The 21,552-nt window shown below is 48.7% G+C and overlaps 1 protein-coding gene across 2 annotated transcripts in view; it reads left to right on the forward strand.

The window, feature by feature from the left end:
• LOC138491105 (probable cation-transporting ATPase 13A4) overlaps positions 1–21,552 on the forward strand; it is an 891,483-nt gene that overhangs the window by 863,070 nt on the left and 6,861 nt on the right. The window lies entirely within an intron of this gene.

The following is a 21,552-nucleotide window of genomic DNA, read 5'->3' on the forward strand; positions in this document are numbered from 1 at the left end:
TTCTCAGCAATGTGCTGATTCCCTCCACCTTAGAGACCCTCAGCAACTTTGCTCGATTTTGAGGACTTGATTTTTTTTTAACCTGGAGAGAGTGTGGCCCTTTTTTCCACTCTCTCATGTGTTTTAATGTGATTTTGAACACTGTGTTTCTTTTGGTTGTGGAGTCTGACAAACTCCATAGGCATCATCTTTTACATTGGGTCACACAGCACCTTCAGTGCAGTGACACAGGGAAGTCTTTCAGACTTCCCAAGGTTTAAATACCTTCTCTTGGATAAACTACTGTTTCCAAGAGCAGTAAAGTGAAATTCCCTTTACTTATCATTGTAACTGTCTAGACCCAGCACTTACTGTCTTACAATAGAGTGCTGGAGGGGTTACCTAGTATCCCCTTTGTCTAGTTTCTCATGTAACATTTTTTATGTTACCCTTTTCGCACTGAATGGCTAGTGGCAGTGGTTTCGTTTGAACTACCATGGTGTGCCTTTACCGCGGGCTGCATTCACAGCTATAGTAAAGCACCCACGGAAGCCATATTTGTCAAAATGGCCCCCAGTCTTCTTTTTTCACCATTTCTTTGTGGAAAGGACCTTCTTGAGATTTGCTCTCCTCACCAAATCTGGTTTGGTCTCTTTTTTAATTTTCCCTTTTTGATGGGATTCACGAGTGAAACCCGCCTCTGGCTCCAGAGTATCTGGGGTAGGCAGGAAGTGAGGGAGGTGCCCGAAGCTTCCTGTGCTTAGTCTCCTAAGAGACCCAAATACACTCTGTGATGATTGGCCGGATGACTGTCCGGCAAGGTCAGCCACTCTGCTGGGTGACTGACAGCTAGGCTGGAGCGAATGGGAGAGAACTAAATAAAAGGCAAGTCTTTTGGTCTGGAAGGCAGAGTCGACCACTGGATGAAGGAACCGAAGAAGAACTTGAAGAGGACGCCTGCTGCAACTCCTGGACCGTTGGTTTGCCCGGTGAAGCCCTGCTGCCGAAATGCCAAGTTTGCATCGACAGGGAAGCCTCTGCAAGGCCGACTTCTCCCCTAGAGTTGGTGGGACCAATCAACTCCAAAGTAAGCCACCTGGACATCCATCTCGCAGCTGGTTGAATTTCCACAGAGTTGCTGCTGGAAACTGTATAGCCAGGGAGAGGAACACCAGATGGTGTGCGTTGCTTTTAAGCTGGCCTAGAGCTTTTGGAAGATCATCTGTACTCCCAAGAAGCAGGACCGAGCCTTAGCCCCCTCAACATAGTGCGGGACCCGAGAAGCAAGGAAAGTCCATCTCGACAGCCAGGAACCGCAGTGTTGCTATTTCCGGTAGACACGAGGAGCTGAAACACTAAACAGCCACTGAAAGTGAAGTTTGCTGGTTGCAAGTTTTGACCAACCCAGTGCATTGCAGGAGTCCCCCCGACGTCCTCCCTCTTGTCCCCAGGACTGAGGCCCAGGAACAGCGAGATCTGTAGAGCTGCAAAGGAACAGAGGTCATCAGCTGCATCTTTTTCTTCATTTCTAAGGTACTGTAAAAAGTCTGAGAGAACTTACCTCTTACTGCTGTAGAGTGCTTGCAATGTCTACAACTCACAAGCCTAATGAGCGTGTGACCCTACATTTGATTCTTCTTTTTATCAAAGACTCCTAAGAAAACAAAGAATCGCCTTGAAAACACTAGCCTTGACTCATAAATGCCTGGACAACAAAGCCCCACCTTACCTCTCTTCCCGTCTCACACTCCATACTTCCACACGACCCACTAGAACACCACAAATTCACAGTCTCATTTTGCCTAGATTTAAACTCCAAAACGCCGGTGGTGTGAGTTTCCCTGTCCTAGCCTCAAAGCTCTGGAACTCTCTGCCTGCTCCCATCAGAACTGAGCCTTCTTTCCAAACCTTCAAGAATAAAACCAAATCCTGGCTGTTCACGCAGAACGCATGAAGCACTTCATACAAGATTTGGCCTATCTCAGGGTCGCCCTGCTTGCTCGTACATATCGCCTAGTTACCTGCTTAATTCACTGACTATGTCGATATATTTGGTACTGTTACCTGCTTATCGCTATTGCCTTGTCTGTACATTTTGTATTTCGATTCCCCTACGAGAATTCTGCTTTCCCACATCTTCCTGTAAATTGGGGTAGCTTGAACCCCTTGTCACCGACCTGTAATGTACTGTAACTGTGTATATATATATACTGTAATGTACTGTAACTGTGTAAACTGTACTGTACTGTAACTGTGTATTTAAGAATATGCGCCCAGTTGCCCTCGGGCCTGGCTGTGCTTTACAAATAAACTAAATTACAAATTACAAATTGTGCAAAGACTTTTCCATTTACTTACCAGAAGTACTTCATCCTATACAAGACTTTAACCTAGCCTATTGAATTGTATGACTCTTCTTGGAGGATCCACAAGCATTTGCCTGCTTAAGAATAATTGTGATCTCTTGTTGTTCAAATAATCTTTGTCTTTTACCAACTTCTAAAAGTATTCTAAATGCAAACAGTAAGATATTAAGGTCCCCATCACCCTAGTTATTGAAGTCACCTGTGGGTGTAGGTTGTGTCTGTGGGCCATCCCAAAAGGGTGTTTACTGATTTAGAAACTAAGAGTGTACAGTATTGAAGTGAATTTGTGTGTTACTATTACATTGCTCCCTTCTGAAGAAGGCTTATTCTAACTGACTGATGAATACAGGAAACATTGTGTATGCAAAGAACCCTTGAGTGTAAGAGTTAATTTGAATACCTGTAACTGTAAATCTATGTGTAACTCAACTACAGCTCACATTTACCCCTCTTGAGATAAGCCTGGCTACTCAACACGCTACCAAAACTCTGTAGAACAAGCTTACACCAAAGGTTGGGTTTCCTATAACTGTAGTCAGAGTTGTGTGTAGTGGTCCCAGAGGGTACTGCATACAAACGTTGCCTAACAGGTAGTCTAGCTATCGCTCCATGGCCAGGTCTGATGTAAACAAAAAATAATTTGCAGACAATCGACCAATGTAGCAAATGTCTACTCTGGCCTCCAGGAGCCGGTCATAAAACGCTACCTTGGATTGTACATTAATATTGGAAGGATCAGACCACAAGGAATCAAGATCCAGCACCGTGAACATATGTGTGACAGGTTTCAGCCACGGCAGATCCTTTGCACCACCCGTGGCTAAAGCATCTGCCGGACCCTCTCTGGATGCGGTAAGTGCAATCGAAGCCAAATCCTGAGCCAACACAGCAAGGGCTTAACCATCACCTTATATTTAATTTCAACATCCCTTACTTCCAAGGCCAGTGGCGCAGATGGAGCACTGCCAGGAAGAGACACTTCAGAATCCTTTTTTCTGTTGTCTGAAGAGAGAGAGATGACGTGTGGCCCTGCAATTCTGGGATAGACTGGGTCCTGTATACCATGATAGCAGAGGAGATTAACCTGCCTCCCAATCATGCTTAGACCCCAGCCACCACACCGCATACTAGTCAGCTGTCAAATTGCTCTTCTCAATATGTTGAGCCCATTACAAATGATTTGCACATGCTATTCCCAGGTACTCACAACTCTCCCCAGACGTCCCTTGAAGGCTATTCAGAAGGAATGTAGGCTTTGCTCTTGGGGCAATTTGCAGGGCCACACGTCCTAACCTTTGCTTTGGATGTAGTTATAGTCAGGCCCTTAGCATCACAGAGTGATCCAAAGGTCCTCAAGTGATATTGTAAACCTTCAGAGCTCTTTGACATAAAACATACGAGGCTCCATATGACAGGGCCCAATCTCAGGGCATCCAGTGATCACACAGACATATCATGAGCCAGACTGTTAATATGTAATAGAAACAGGAGAGGGGTCAATACCCATCCCTGCCTTACGCCTCCATTCACTGAGAGTGAATTTGATAGTTTACCCCCTTTATTGCATGTAACGCAAGCATAGTTACTGGAATACAAAGCCTTAATGGGTTTACACTCCACTGGTTGCCGGTCAGCCAGTGTATCAGATTTAAGGCTATGTGCATAGTCCATCGGGCCATTCATTGTCAAGGGGCGGAGTTCCTTCAGGCTAAATTCCTCCGCTATCAGTCTAAACGGTGTCTTCGCTCCTCCACCACTGATCTTCTTGCTGTACCAAGGTTTCGCCGTACCAGGATAGGTGGCCGTGCCTTTTCCATAGTTGCTGCCTATGGAACGGCCAACCACTGCCAATGAGAACAATTTCTAATCATCTGGCCTTTAGAAGAGCGCTGAAAACCACACTCTTCTAGGTTTCTCCCTGTGGCTCTATACCTGACTAACACGCACTCCCTCTCCAGGCCATGATGCCTTCGGGCGACCGTGCGCTTTAGAAGTTAATATAACATATAACATAGCATAACACTCATGTGGTGGCCAGCGCCTCAGAAAGAGTGGATGACGACTCTGCCCCCTGCCTCCAAAGACTCATCATCTGGAAGCACATGGCAATTCTGCTGGGGAAGCAGACACCTTTCAGGTTGAACTGTTCTCTCGGGTATGAACCTGGCAACCAGAAACTGGAATTGTTCCCTAAAAAATATGCATAATTATTATTTTAAACTTGGAGATAGCCTCTTCAAGTCTTGTATGAAATTTAAAAGTTGTGAGTGCATGTGTGTGTATGTGTGTGTTGTTAGGCATGTGTGTGTGTGTGTGTGTGTGTGTTGACAACTGTGTGGTCCCTGGGGATGTCAAAGCATAGTAGAGAAGGCATTGCAAGCTATTGAGAAATGCTGGTGGCACAAATAACCACATGGGGCAAAATTGTGATGCCAAGGTCCACATTGGGCAAGAACAGGGGCACAGAAAGCTACATTCGGCCATTACCTGGAAACAGGGGTTATCATTGAGGAAGCTCCTTGGCAAAGAAAGCCATATAGGGAGGGATATTGGGCACATAAAGCACATTGGGTGAGATCGTGGACACAGAGAGCCACAATCGGGTTGATCCTAGGATCTGTGAGTCAAATTGAGACAGCCCTTTGGTCCAGAGTGTAACATTGGGGCAGAAAGTAGGCACTATGAACGACACTGGGACAAAACATCGGCACAGGGACATCAATGAAGAACCTAGGCACTCAGAACTCCAATGGGGCAGAATATAGGCAGCCATATTGTGGGGGGCAGAATACGACATAGAGCAAAACTTGGTAGGATGGCAAAGGGAATAACTGGAACAGACAAACAGCATCTAACAATGTTTACAGTGGCAATACGGGCATATATTGTCGAGATAGGTCCCTTGTATATTGTTAGGCACAGTAAGCATGCCAATGGGTTTCACAGTATCAATGTTGCCATATATATAATTGAGACTGGCCCTGGGATTTCTTTTGGGCATGCGCACTATGACAATGTTGCACCCCCTGCATATATTGGCGAGACAGGCTACATGGATTATTGTGGGTGCGTACAGCTTGAACCTTTGCTTTACCATTGCATGTATTGATGAAAGCCCACATGACTTTCTCTGGTCACTAGCAGCATGATCATGTGTTTAACAGAACCAGCCCTGGAATGTATTGTTGGGAAAGGTTGCATTGTTTTCTTTGGTCACTAGCAGCAATGCAATTTTGGTTATAATGGAAATTCTGCAATACATTTTTAGATGGGTGCCTCGTGATCTTCTTTGGGCAAAACCATCAGTAACGTGGTTTGCTAAATACTCCTGTATTTTGTTGACACCTTGGCATCTATTCGAGCTGCTGACATGTTCCCCTAAAGAGCTGTTTGTACAGTTTATTGCTTTTTGCCTATTTTTTCGGAACATTTGTGCTGTAAAATACGCAATGTCATCAGATTTGGAGCCTCTTCTGGGTGGGAGTTGTGTTGACCTTACTTGCTCCGCCCACTCAGACCTATTCAGATAACAAATGTAAGCCTCACCACTTTAAATATTCATCACCCAATACTGACATGCATCATGTTCTGCATTACTGGCACGTATCATGCTCTGCATTGCTGGCATGCATCCTGCTCTGCATTACTGGCACGCATCATGCTCTGCATTACTCGTATGCATTCTGCTCTGCATTACTGGTATGCATCCTGCTCTGCATTACTGGTATGCATTCTGCTCTGCATTACTGTCATGCATCAGCATCCTGCTCTGCATTACTGGCACGCATCATGCTCTGCATTACTGGCATGCATCATGCTCTGCATTACTGGCATGCATCCTGCTCTGCATTACTGGCAAGCATCATGCTCTGCATTACTGGCATGCATCCTGCTATGCATTACTGGTATGCATCCTGCTCTGCATTACTGACATGCATCCTGCTCTGCATTACTGGTATGCATCCTGCTCTGCATTACTGGCATACATCAGCGCCCTGCTCTGCATTACTGGCATGCAACCTGCTCTGCATTACTGGCATGCATCCTGCTCTGCATTAATGGCACACATCATGCTCTGCATTACTGGTATGCATCCTGCTCTGCATTACTGGTATGCATCCTGCTCTGCATTACTGTCATGCATCAGCATTTTTTGCATCCTGCTCTGCATTACTGGCACGCATCATGCTCTGCATTACTGGCATGCATCCTGCTATGCATTACTGGCATGCATCCTGCTCTGCATTACTGGCATACATCAGCATCCTGCTCTGCATTTTTGGCACGCATCCTGCTCTGCATTACTGGCACGCATCCTGGTCTGCATTACTAGCACGCATCATGCTCTGCATTACTGGCATGCATCCTGCTCTGCATTACTGGTATGCATCATGCTCTGCATTACTGGCATGCATCATACTCTGCATTACTGGCACACATCATGCTCTGCATTACTGGCATGCATCCTGCTCTGCATTACTGGCACGCATCATGCTCTGCATTGCTGGCATGCATCCTGCTCTGCATTACTGGCATGCATCATGCTCTGCATTACTGACATGCATCCTGCTCTGCATTACTGGCACGCATCATGCTCTGCATTACTGGCATGCATCCTGCTCTGCATTACTGTCATGCATCAGCATCCTGCTCTGCATTACTGGCATGCATCATGCTCTGCATTACTGGCATGCATAATGCTCTGCATTACTGGCATGCATCATTCTCTGCATTACAGGCACGCACCCTGCTCTGCATTACTGGCACGCATCATGCTCTGCATTACTGGCATGCATCCTGATATGCATTACTGACATGCATCCTGCTCTGCATTACTGGCATACATCAGCATCCTGCTCTGCATTACTGGCACGCATCGTGCTCTGCATTACTGGCATGCATCCTGCTCTGCATTACTGGCACACATCATGCTCTGCATTACTGACATGCATCCTGCTCTGCATTACTGGCACACATCATGCTCTGCATTACTGGCATACATCCTGCTCTGCATTACTGGTATGCATCCTGCTTGGCATTACTGGTAAGCATCCTGCTCTGCATTACTGGCATGCATCAGCATCATGCTCTGCATTACTGGCAGGCATCATGCTCTGCATTACTGGCATGCATCCTGCTCTGCATTACTGGCCCGCATCCTGCTCTGCATTACTGGCACGCATCATGCTCTGCATTACTGGTATGCATCCTGCTCTGCATTACTGGTATGCTGTAACGCTCACCTGATTCCCGCAGAGGTGCCGGTCTTGACTGGGTGAATGCCGTATCTTCAAAGGTGATGTGTAACACACGGTTGGCTCTTTGGGCTGGACCTCTGTGCACTGTATGTCTGACTCGAAGAGTAAGATGTCTGCCGATAGAAAATATGGGATTAATGAACTGGGGTTATTGGGTGCCTCTCTCCTCTTCCCTTTCTCTTCTCCTGTAGAACCCCAAAGGTTAACGCCCTCACCTTAGGTAAGTGAACGCCGAGCTCTCCATCTGCCTCGGGGCAGGGTGCCGTAACCAGTTTCTTCACTGGATAAGGGTGCAGGCCTCTTGACCTCAGAGGACTGCTGTCCGTCGTTAACTGCACGAACGGTAAGTTCTGGGCACTTCAAATGTCTTAAAAGTCTTTTGTAATGATATCTCTTGTTTTGCAGGGTTCCGGCGATGGCGGATGGCGGGCTGATGAGAGTTGAGGATCGAACCCGCGTGAGGAATAGAAGCGCCTGGAAGCACGTAAGTAAGCGCTTGTAGCCTGCTTCACGATGCGCACTAACTGTCCCTTTTATCTTGCAGGTACAAGTTCGGAGCTTTAGAGAAGCTGAAGGGTGCTGGAATACCCACTGGATTCGGCGTGGGAAGGAGTAATGGCACGTGAGTAATAAAGTTGCCCAATGTCTTTAAACGCACCTTCTTTTGTCTTTCAGATGCGGGATGCAGCGCCGAAGGCCTCCGGAGCGTGCGAAGAGCTGGTAAGCTTTTGTCTTTCAGATGCCGGAATGCAGTGCGAAGACCTCCGGAGCATGCGAAGAGTAGGTAAGCCTTTGTCTTTCAGATGCCGGAATGCAGTGCGAGGCGTTGGTGACAGCCGATGGACCAGGTAAGAGATGCGCTGCCACTGAAGACCGTAGTGCTAACCTGTTCTTTCTTTGTCTTTACAGGTGCTGCTGAAGACTGGATTCCAGGATGGTAAGCCTTTGTTCCCTTAGGCCCAGGATCAGAAGCAGAAGACACGATGAGCGTTCTGCTGCAGAGAATGCAGAATAACACAAAGCAAGATTCATCCATCGGGTGTGGTTTAAATAGCCTCCTGTAGTGCTTAGGTGTCTCCTTCCACAGCCACGCCTAGGTAAGAAAAGAGTTCCTGCTTTCCAGAAGAGTTCCAGTATTCTGAACCTAGGGAGTGGCTCCTGCCCCACCCAACAGGAAAAGTAGTCCCAAACAGAAGAGGATCAGGGGTTCAACTGGCAGGTAAGTAAGCAGCATGGTCTGCTGCAGGTAAGTCCACCCAAGCATTATGAGCCCGGCGCTTCCAGCGCTGGGACTGGGCATCTTTATGAGCCTGGTGCCACTGGCGCCAGGACAGGGTCCAAAAGGTCCCAATTGGGACTGGCTGGCACTCGGAACCGGGGTTATGGGTCTGCTTCCAAGGGAGTTGGGCAAGTCCTGATCTTTTGGAAGCAGAGATCATGACATATGCATCCTGCTCTGCATTACTGTCATGCATCATGCTCTGCATTACTGGCATGCATCCTGCTCTGCATTACTGGCATGCATCCTGCTCTGCATTACTGGCATACATCAACATCCTGCTCTGCATTACTGGCACGCATCCTGCTCTGCATTACTGGCACGCATCATGCTCTGAATTACTGGCACGCATCCTGCTCTGCATTACTGGCATGCATCATGCTCTGCATTACTGGCATGCATCATGCTCTGCATTACTGGCATGCATCATGCTCTGCATTACGGGCAAACATCATGCTCTGCATTACTGGCACGCATCATGCTCTGCATTACTGGCACGCATCCTGCTCTGCATTACTGGCATGCATCCTGCTCTGCATTGCTGGCACGCATCATGCTCTGCATTACTGGCATGCATCCTGCTCTGCATTACTGGCACGCATCCTGCTCTGCATTACTGGCACGCATCCTGCTCTGCATTACTGACATGCATCCTGCTATGCATTACTGGCACGCATCATGCTCTGCATTACTGGTATGCATCCTGCTCTGCATTACTGTCATGCATCAGCATCCTGCTCTGCATTACTGGCATGCATAATGCTCTGCATTACTGGCATGCATAATGCTCTGCATTACTGGCACACATCCTGCTCTGCATTACTGGCACGCATCATGCTCTGCATTACTGGCATGCATCCTGCTCTGCATTACTGTCATGCATCAGCATCCTGCTCTGCATTACTGGCATGCATAATGCTCTGCATTACTGGCATGCATAATGCTCTGCATTACTGGCACACATCCTGCTCTGCATTACTGGCACGCATCATGCTCTGCATTACTGGCACGCATCATGCTCTGCATTACTGGCATGCATCCTGCTCTGCATTACTGACATGCATCCTGCTCTGCATTACTGGTATACATCAGCATCCTGCTCTGCATTACTGGCACGCATCATGCTCTGCATTACTGGCACGCATCCTGCTCTGCATTACTGGCACGCATCATGCTCTGCATTACTGACATGCATCCTGCTCTGCATTACTGGTATGCATCCTGCTCTGCATTACTGGCATACATCAGCATCCTGCTCTGCATTACTGGCACGCATCATGCTCTGCATTACTGGCATGCATCCTGCTCTGCATTACTGGCACGCATCATGCTCTGCATTACTGGCATGCATCATGCTCTGCATTACTGGCACGCATCCTGCTCTGCATTACTGGCACGCATCATGCTCTGCATTACTGGCATGCATCCTGCTATGCATTACTGGCATGCATCCTGCTCTGCATTACTGGCATACATCAGCATCCTGCTCTGCATTACTGACACGCATCATGCTCTGCATTGCTGGCATGCATCCTGCTCTGCATTACTGGCACGCATCATGCTCTGCATTACTGGCATGCATCCTGCTCTGCATTACTGGCATACATCAGCATCCTGCTCTGCATTATTGGCACGCATCCTGCTCTGCATTGCTGGCACGCATCCTGCTCTGCATTACTGGCGCGCATCATGCTCTGCATTACTGGTATGCATCCTGCTCTGCATTACTGTCATGCATCAGCATTGTTTGCATCCTGCTCTGCATTACTGGCACGCATCATGCTCTGCATTACTGGCATGCATCCTGCTATGCATTACTGGCATGCATCCTGCTCTGCATTACTGGCATACATCAGCATCCTGCTCTGCATTATTGGCACGCATCCTGCTCTGCATTACTGGCATGCATCCTGCTCTGCATTACTGGCATGCATCATGCTCTGCATTACTGGCATGCATCATGCTCTGCATTACTGGTATGCATCATGCTCTGCATTACTGGCATGCATCATGCTCTGCATTACTGGCACACATCATGCTCTGCATTACTGGCATGCATCCTGCTCTGCATTACTGGCACGCATCATGCTCTGCATTGCTGGCATGCATCCTGCTCTGCTTTACTGGCACGCATAATGCTCTGCATTAATGACATGCATCCTGCTCTGCATTACTGGCACGCATCATGATCTGCATTACTGACACGCATCCTGCTCTGCATTACTGGCACGCATCATGCTCTGCATTACTGGCATGCATCCTGCTCTGCATTACTGTCATGCATCAGCATCCTGCTCTGCATTACTGGCATGCATCATGCTCTGCATTACTGGCATGCATAATGCTCTGCATTACTGGCATGCATCATGCTCTGCATTACTGGCACGCATCCTGCTCTGCATTACTGGCACGCATCATGCTCTGCATTACTGGCATGCATCCTGATATGCATTACTGACATGCATCCTGCTCTGCATTACTGGCATACATCAGCATCCTGTTCTGCATTACTGGCACGCATCATGCTCTGCATTACTGGCATGCATCCTGCTCTGCATTACTGGCACACATCATGCTCTGCATTACTGACATGCATCCTGCTCTGCATTACTGGCAAACATCATGCTCTGCATTACTGGCATACATCCTGCTCTGCATTACTGGTATGCATCCTGCTTGGCATTACTGGTAAGCATCCTGTTCTGCATTACTGGCATGCATCAGCATCCTGCTCTGCATTACTGGCATGCATCATGCTCTGTATTACTGGCATGCATCCTGCTCTGCATTACTGGCACGCATCATGCTCTGCATTACTGGTATGCATCCTGCTCTGCATTACTGGTATGCATCCTGCTCTGCATTACTGGCACGCATCCTGCTCTGCATTACTGGCATGCATCCTGCTCTGCATTACTGGTATGCATCATGATCTGCATTACTGGCATGCATACTGCTCTGCATTACGGGCACACATCATGCTCTGCATTACTGGCACACATCATGCTCTGCATTACTGGCATGCATCCTGCTCTGCATTACTGGCATGCATCATGCTCTGCATTACTGGCATGCATCCTGCTCTGCATTGCTGGCACGCATCATGCTCTACATTACTGGCATGCATCCTGCTCTGCATTACTGGCACGCATCCTGCTCTGCATTACTGACATGCGTCCTGCTATGCATTCCTGGCACGCATCATGCTCTGCATTACTGGTATGCATCCTGCTCTCCATTACTGTCATGCATCAGCATCCTGCTCTGCATTACTGGCATGCATCATGCTCTGCATTACTGGCATGCATAATGCTCTGCATTACTGGCATGCATCATGCTCTGCATTACTGGAATGCATCCTGCTCTGCATTACTGGCACGCATCATGCTCTGCATTACTGGCATGCATCCTGCTATGCATTACTGACATGCATCCTGCTCTGCATTACTGGCATACATCAGCATCCTGCTCTGCATTACTGGCACGCATCATGCTCTGCATTACTGGCACGCATCCTGCTCTGCATTACTGGCACGCATCATGCTCTGCATTACTGACATGCATCCTGCTCTGCATTACTGGTATGCATCCTGCTCTGCATTACTGGCATACATCAGCATCCTGCTCCGCATTACTGGCATGCATCATGCACTGCATTACTGGCATGCATCCTGCTCTGCATTACTGGCACGCATCACGCTCTGCATTACTGGCATGCATCATGCTCTGCATTACTGGCACACATCCTGCTCTGCATTACTGGCACGCATCATGCTCTGCATTACTGGCATGCATCCTGCTATGCATTACTGACATGCATCCTGCTCTGCATTACTGGCATACATCAGCATCCTGCTCTGCATTACTGGCACGCATCATGCTCTGCATTACTGGCATGCATCCTGCTCTGCATTACTGGCACGCATCATGCTCTGCATTACTGGCACGCATCATGCTCTACATTACTGGCATGCATCCTGCTATGCATTACTGGCATGCATCCTGCTCTGCATTACTGGCATACATCAGCATCGTGCTCTGCATTATTGGCACGCATTATGCTCTGCATTGCTGGCACGCATCCTGCTCTGCATTACTGGCACGCATCATGCTCTGCATTACTGGCATGCATCCTGCTCTGCATTACTCGTATGCATCATGCTCTGCATTACTGGCATGCATCATGCTCTGCATTACTGGCACACATCATGCTCTGCATTACTAGCACGCATCCTGCTCTGCATTACTGGCACGCATCATGCTCTGCATTGCTGGCATGCATCCTGCTCTGCATTACTGGCACGCATCATGCTCTGCATTACTGGCACGCATCCTGCTCTGCATTACTGGCACGCATCATGCTCTGCATTACTGACATGCATCCTGCTCTGCATTACTGGCACGCATCATGCTCTGCATTACTGGCATGCATCCTGCTCTGCATTACTGTCATGCATCAGCATCCTGCTCTGCATTACTGGCATGCATTATGCTCTCCATTACTGGCATGCATAATGCTCTGCATTACTGGCATGCATCATGCTCTGCATTACTGGCATGCATCCTGATATGCATTACTGACATGCATCCTGCTCTGCATTACTGGCATACATCAGCATCCTGCTCTGCATTACTGGCACGCATCATGCTCTGCATTACTGGCATGCATCCTGCTCTGCATTACTGGCACACATCATGCTCTGCATTACTGACATGCATCCTGCTCTGCATTACTGGCACACATCATGCTCTGCATTACTGGCATACATCCTGCTCTGCATTACTGGTATGCATCCTGCTTGGCATTACTGGTAAGCATCCTGCTCTGCATTACTGGCATGCATCAGCATCCTGCTCTGCATTACTGGCATGCATCATGCTCTGCATTACTGCATGCATCCTGCTCTGCATTACTGGCACGTATCATGCTCTGCATTACTGGTATGCATCCTGCTCTGCATTACTGGTATGCATCCTGCTCTGCATTACTGGTATGCATCCTGCTCTGCATTACTGGCATGCATCATGCTCTGCATTACTGGCATGCATAATGCTCTGCATTACTGGCACGCATCCTGCTCTGCATTACTGGCACGCATCATGCTCTGCATTACTGGCATGCATCCTGCTCTGCATTACTGGCATGCATCCTGCTCTGCATTACTGGCATACATCAGCATCCTGCTCTGCATTACTGGCACGAATCCTGCTCTGCATTACTGGCACGCATCCTGCTCTGCATTACTGGCACGCATCATGCTCTGCATTACTGGCATGCATCCTGCTCTGCATTACTGGTATGCATCATGCTCTGCATTACTGGCATGCATAATGCTCTGCATTACGGGCACAAATCATGCTCTGCATTACTGGCATGCATCCTGCTCTGCATTACTGTCATGCATCAGCATCCTGCTCTGCATTACTGGCATGCATCATGCTCTGCATTACTGGCATGCATAATGCTCTGCATTACTGGCATGCATCATGCTCTGCATTACTGGCACGCATCCTGCTCTGCATTACTGGCACGCATCATGCTCTGCATTACTGGCATGCATCCTGATATGCATTACTGACATGCATCCTGCTCTGCATTACTGGCATACATCAGCATCCTGTTCTGCATTACTGGCACGCATCATGCTCTGCATTACTGGCATGCATCCTGCTCTGCATTACTGGCACACATCATGCTCTGCATTACTGACATGCATCCTGCTCTGCATTACTGGTATGCATCCTGCTTGGCATTACTGGTAAGCATCCTGTTCTGCATTACTGGCATGCATCAGCATCCTGCTCTGCATTACTGGCATGCATCATGCTCTGTATTACTGGCATGCATCCTGCTCTGCATTACTGGCACGCATCATGCTCTGCATTACTGGTATGCATCCTGCTCTGCATTACTGGTATGCATCCTGCTCTGCATTACTGGCACGCATCCTGCTCTGCATTACTGGCACGCATCATGCTCTGCATTACTGGCATGCATCCTGCTCTGCATTACTGGTATGCATCATGATCTGCATTACTGGCATGCATACTGCTCTGCATTACGGGCACACATCATGCTCTGCATTACTGGCACACATCATGCTCTGCATTACTGGCACGCATCATGCTCTGCATTACTGGCACGCATCATGCTCTGCATTACTGGCATGCATCCTGCTCTGCATTACTGGCATACATCCTGCTCTGCATTACTGGCACGCATCATGCTCTGCATTACTGGCATGCATCCTGCTCTGCATTACTGGTATGCATCATGATCTGCATTACTGGCATGCATACTGCTCTGCATTACGGGCACACATCATGCTCTGCATTACTGGCACACATCATGCTCTGCATTACTGGCATGCATCCTGCTCTGCATTACTGGCATGCATCATGCTCTGCATTACTGGCATGCATCCTGCTCTGCATTGCTGGCACGCATCATGCTCTACATTACTGGCATGCATCCTGCTCTGCATTACTGGCACGCATCCTGCTCTGCATTACTGGCACACATCCTGTTCTGCATTACTGGCACGCATCATGCTCTGCATTACTGGCATGCATCCTGCTCTGCATTACTGTCATGCATCAGCATCCTGCTCTGCATTACTGGCATGCATAATGCTCTGCATTACTGGCATGCATAATGCTCTGCATTACTGGCACACATCCTGCTCTGCATTACTGGCACGCATCATGCTCTGCATTACTGGCACGCATCATGCTCTGCATTACTGGCATGCATCCTGCTCTGCATTACTGACATGCATCCTGCTCTGCATTACTGGTATACATCAGCATCCTGCTCTGCATTACTGGCACGCATCATGCTCTGCATTACTGGCACGCATCCTGCTCTGCATTACTGGCACGCATCATGCTCTGCATTACTGACATGCATCCTGCTCTGCATTACTGGTATGCATCCTGCTCTGCATTACTGGCATACATCAGCATCCTGCTCTGCATTACTGGCACGCATCATGCTCTGCATTACTGGCATGCATCCTGCTCTGCATTACTGGCACGCATCATGCTCTGCATTACTGGCATGCATCATGCTCTGCATTACTGGCACGCATCCTGCTCTGCATTACTGGCACGCATCATGCTCTGCATTACTGGCATGCATCCTGCTATGCATTACTGGCATGCATCCTGCTCTGCATTACTGGCATACATCAGCATCCTGCTCTGCATTACTGACACGCATCATGCTCTGCATTGCTGGCATGCATCCTGCTCTGCATTACTGGCACGCATCATGCTCTGCATTACTGGCATGCATCCTGCTATGCATTACTGGCATGCATCCTGCTCTGCATTACTGGCATACATCAGCATCCTGCTCTGCATTATTGGCACGCATCCTGCTCTGCATTACTGGCACGCATCCTGCTCTGCATTACTGGCATGCATCATGCTCTGCATTACTGGCATGCATCATGCTCTGCATTACTGGTATGCATCATGCTCTGCATTACTGGCATGCATCATGCTCTGCATTACTGGCACGCATCATGCTCTGCATTACTGGCATGCATCCTGCTCTGCATTACTGGCACGCATCATGCTCTGCATTGCTGGCATGCATCCTGCTCTGCTTTACTGGCACGCATAATGCTCTGCATTAATGACATGCATCCTGCTCTGCATTACTGGCACGCATCATGATCTGCATTACTGACACGCATCCTGCTCTGCATTACTGGCACGCATCATGCTCTGCATTACTGGCATGCATCCTGCTCTGCATTACTGTCATGCATCAGCATCCTGCTCTGCATTACTGGCATGCATCATGCTCTGCATTACTGGCATGCATAATGCTCTGCATTACTGGCATGCATCATGCTCTGCATTACTGGCACGCATCATGATCTGCATTACTGACACGCATCCTGCTCTGCATTACTGGCACGCATCATGCTCTGCATTACTGGCATGCATCCTGCTCTGCATTACTGTCATGCATCAGCATCCTGCTCTGCATTACTGGCATGCATCATGCTCTGCATTACTGGCATGCATAATGCTCTGCATTACTGGCATGCATCATGCTCTGCATTACTGGCACGCATCCTGCTCTGCATTACTGACATGCATCCTGCTCTGCATTACTGGCATACATCAGCATCCTGTTCTGCATTACTGGCACGCATCATGCTCTGCATTACTGGCATGCATCCTGCTCTGCATTACTGGCACACATCATGCTCTGCATTACTGACATGCATCCTGCTCTGCATTACTGGCAAACATCATGCTCTGCATTACTGGCATACATCCTGCTCTGCATTACTGGTATGCATCCTGCTTGGCATTACTGGTAAGCATCCTGTTCTGCATTACTGGCATGCATCAGCATCCTGCTCTGCATTACTGGCATGCATCATGCTCTGTATTACTGGCATGCATCCTGCTCTGCATTACTGGCACGCATCATGCTCTGCATTACTGGTATGCATCATGCTCTGCATTACTGGTATGCATCCTGCTCTGCATTACTGGCACGCATCCTGCTCTGCATTACTGGCATGCATCCTGCTCTGCATTACTGGTATGCATCATGATCTGCATTACTGGCATGCATACTGCTCTGCATTACGGGCACACATCATGCTCTGCATTACTGGCACACATCATGCTCTGCATTACTGGCATGCATCCTGCTCTGCATTACTGGCATGCATCATGCTCTGCATTACTGGCATGCATCCTGCTCTGCATTGCTGGCACGCATCATGCTCTACATTACTGGCATGCATCCTGCTCTGCATTACTGACATGCGTCCTGCTATGCATTCCTGGCACGCATCATGCTCTGCATTACTGGTATGCATCCTGCTCTCCATTACTGTCATGCATCAGCATCCTGCTCTGCATTACTGGCATGCATCATGCTCTGCATTACTGGCATGCATAATGCTCTGCATTACTGGCATGCATCATGCTCTGCATTACTGGAATGCATCCTGCTCTGCATTACTGGCACGCATCATGCTCTGCATTACTGGCATGCATCCTGCTATGCATTACTGACATGCATCCTGCTCTGCATTACTGCCATACATCAGCATCCTGCTCTGCATTACTGGCACGCATCATGCTCTGCATTACTGGCACGCATCCTGCTCTGCATTACTGGCACGCATCATGCTCTGCATTACTGACATGCATCCTGCTCTGCATTACTGGTATGCATCCTGCTCTGCATTACTGGCATACATCAGCATCCTGCTCCGCATTACTGGCATGCATCATGCACTGCATTACTGGCATGCATCCTGCTCTGCATTACTGGCACGCATCACGCTCTGCATTACTGGCATGCATCATGCTCTGCATTACTGGCACACATCCTGCTCTGCATTACTGGCACGCATCATGCTCTGCATTACTGGCATGCATCCTGCTATGCATTACTGACATGCATCCTGCTCTGCATTACTGTCATGCATCAGCATCCTGCTCTGCATTACTGGCACACATCATGCTCTGCATTACTGGCATACATCCTGCTCTGCATTACTGGTATGCATCCTGCTTGGCATTACTGGTAAGCATCCTGCTCTGCATTACTGGCATGCATCAGCATCCTGCTCTGCATTACTGGCATGCATCATGCTCTGCATTACTGCATGCATCCTGCTCTGCATTACTGGCACGTATCATGCTCTGCATTACTGACATGCATCCTGCTATGCATTACTGGCACGCATCATGCTCTGCATTACTGGTATGCATCCTGCTCTGCATTACTGTCATGCATCATGCTCTGCATTACTGGCACGCATCCTGCTCTGCATTACTGGCACGCATCATGCTCTGCATTACTGGCATGCATCCTGCTATGCATTACTGGCACGCATCATGCTCTGCATTACTGGCATGCATCCTGCTATGCATTACTGACATGCATCCTGCTCCGCATTACTGGCATGCATCATGCTCTGCATTACTGGCACACATCCTGCTCTGCATTACTGGCACGCATCATGCTCTGCATTACTGGCATGCATCCTGCTATGCATTACTGACATGCATCCTGCTCTGCATTACTGGCACGCATCATGCTCTGCATTACTGGCATGCATCCTGCTCTGCATTACTGTCATGCATCAGCATCCTGCTCTGCATTACTGGCACACATCATGCTCTGCATTACTGGCATACATCCTGCTCTGCATTACTGGTATGCATCCTGCTTGGCATTACTGGTAAGCATCCTGCTCTGCATTACTGGCATGCATCAGCATCCTGCTCTGCATTACTGGCATGCATCATGCTCTGCATTACTGCATGCATCCTGCTCTGCATTACTGGCACGTATCATGCTCTGCATTACTGACATGCATCCTGCTATGCATTACTGGCACGCATCATGCTCTGCATTACTGGTATGCATCCTGCTCTGCATTACTGTCATGCATCATGCTCTGCATTACTGGCACGCATCCTGCTCTGCATTACTGGCACGCATCATGCTCTGCATTACTGGCATGCATCCTGCTATGCATTACTGGCACGCATCATGCTCTGCATTACTGGCATGCATCCTGCTATGCATTACTGACATGCATCCTGCTCTGCATTACTGGCATACATCAGCATCCTGCTCTGCATTACTGGCACGCATCATGCTCTGCATTACTGGCACGCATCCTGCTCTGCATTACTGGCACGCATCATGCTCTGCATTACTGACATGCATCCTGCTCTGCATTACTGGTATGCATCCTGCTCTGCATTACTGGCATACATCAGCATCCTGCTCTGCATTACTGGCACGCATCATGCTCTGCATTACTGGCATGCATCCTGCTCTGCATTACTGGCACGCATCATGCTCTGCATTACTGGCATGCATCATGCTCTTCATTACTGGCACGCATCCTGCTCTGCATTACTGGCACGCATCATGCTCTGCATTACTGGCATGCATCCTGCTATGCATTACTGGCATGCATCCTGCTCTGCATTACTGGCATACATCAGCATCCTGCTCTGCATTACTGGCACGCATCATGCTCTGCATTACTGGCATGCATCCTGCTCTGCATTACTGGCACGCATCATGCTCTGCATTACTGACATGCATCCTGCTCTGCATTACTGGCACACATCATGCTATGCATTACTGGCATGCATCCTGCTCTGCATTACTGGTATGCATCCTGCTTGGCATTACTGGTAAGCATCCTGCTCTGCATTACTGGCATGCATCAGCATCCTGCTCTGCATTACTGGCATGCATCATGCTCTGCATTACTGGCATGCATCCTGCTCTGCATTACTGGCCTGCATCATGCTCTGCATTACTGGCATGCATCCTGCTCAGCATTACTGGCACGCATCCTGCTCTGCATTACTGGCATGCATCCTACTCTGCATTACTGGCACGCATCCTGCTCTGCATTACTGGCATGCATCAGCATCCTGCTCTGCATTACTGGCATGCATCAGGCTCTGCATTACTGGCACACATCATGCTCTGCATTACTTGCATGCATCCTGCTCTGCATTACTGGCACGCATCATGCTCTGCATTGCTGGCATGCATCCTGCTCTGCATTACTGGCACGCATCATGCTCTGCATTACTGGCATGCATCCTGCTCTGCATTACTGGCACGCATCATGCTCTGCATTACTGACATGCATCCTGCTCTGCATTACTGGCACACATCATGCTCTGCATTACTGGCATGCATCCTGCTCTGCATTACTGTCATGCATCAGCATCCTGCTCTGCATTACTGGCATGCATCCTGCTCTGCATTACTGGCACGCATCATGCTCTGCATTACGGGCACACATCATGCTCTGCATTACTGGCACACATCATGCTCTGCATTACTGGCATGCATCCTGCTCTGCATTACTGGTATGCATCCTGCTTGGCATTACTAGTAAGCATCCTGCTCTGCATTACTGGCATGCATCAGCATCCTGCTCTGCATTACTGGCATGCATCATGCTCTGCATTACTGGCATGCATCCTGCTCTGCATTACTGGCACGCATCATGCTCTGCATTACTGGCATGCATCCTGCTCAGCATTACTGGCACGCATCCTGCTCTGCATTACTGGCATGCATCCTGCTCTGCATTACTGGCACGCATCATGCTCTGCATTACATCTTTCTGAATCTTTTTTCTGAGGATAACCCCTGTGAATCCCAACCTGAGTTGGTTTGTCCTTACTCACTGAGCTGGGTCACATCAACTCGGGTAATTTATGTATCCCCCAACAGTTGCACTTGAAGGGTTCACCATCCAATGCTGGCATATTAATGGGCCTCATTACGAGATCGGTGGTAACTCGCTGGTGCTACCTGCGGGTTGCTGCCGAACTCGTAACTCTGTACCACCGCCTGATATCCCGGCGGCCTGGGATATCAAGCGGCAGAAACTGTAAGTCCCTACTGGAGTCCACGGAAATGGGGACACGGGAGCACCTTTGCTAACTGTGCAGCGATTCTGTGAAAACCATGCCTGTAGGGGCCGGTGCCCCCGGCAGGTCTGATCTGCCAGGAGCAATGGCCCTTACAGGTATTGTTGTAGTCTGGTGGTCCTGAATGCGTGCTGGTACATTGCTATCCGCACCCTTAGTTCCGGACCGCCAGACTTAGAATGAGGCCTATTAATGAAGCGGTTTT

This window comes from Ambystoma mexicanum, chromosome 10 (assembly GCF_040938575.1).
Source record: "Ambystoma mexicanum isolate Mex_15411 chromosome 10, UKY_AmexF1_1, whole genome shotgun sequence".
In the NCBI taxonomy this organism is placed as follows: domain Eukaryota; kingdom Metazoa; phylum Chordata; class Amphibia; order Caudata; family Ambystomatidae; genus Ambystoma; species Ambystoma mexicanum.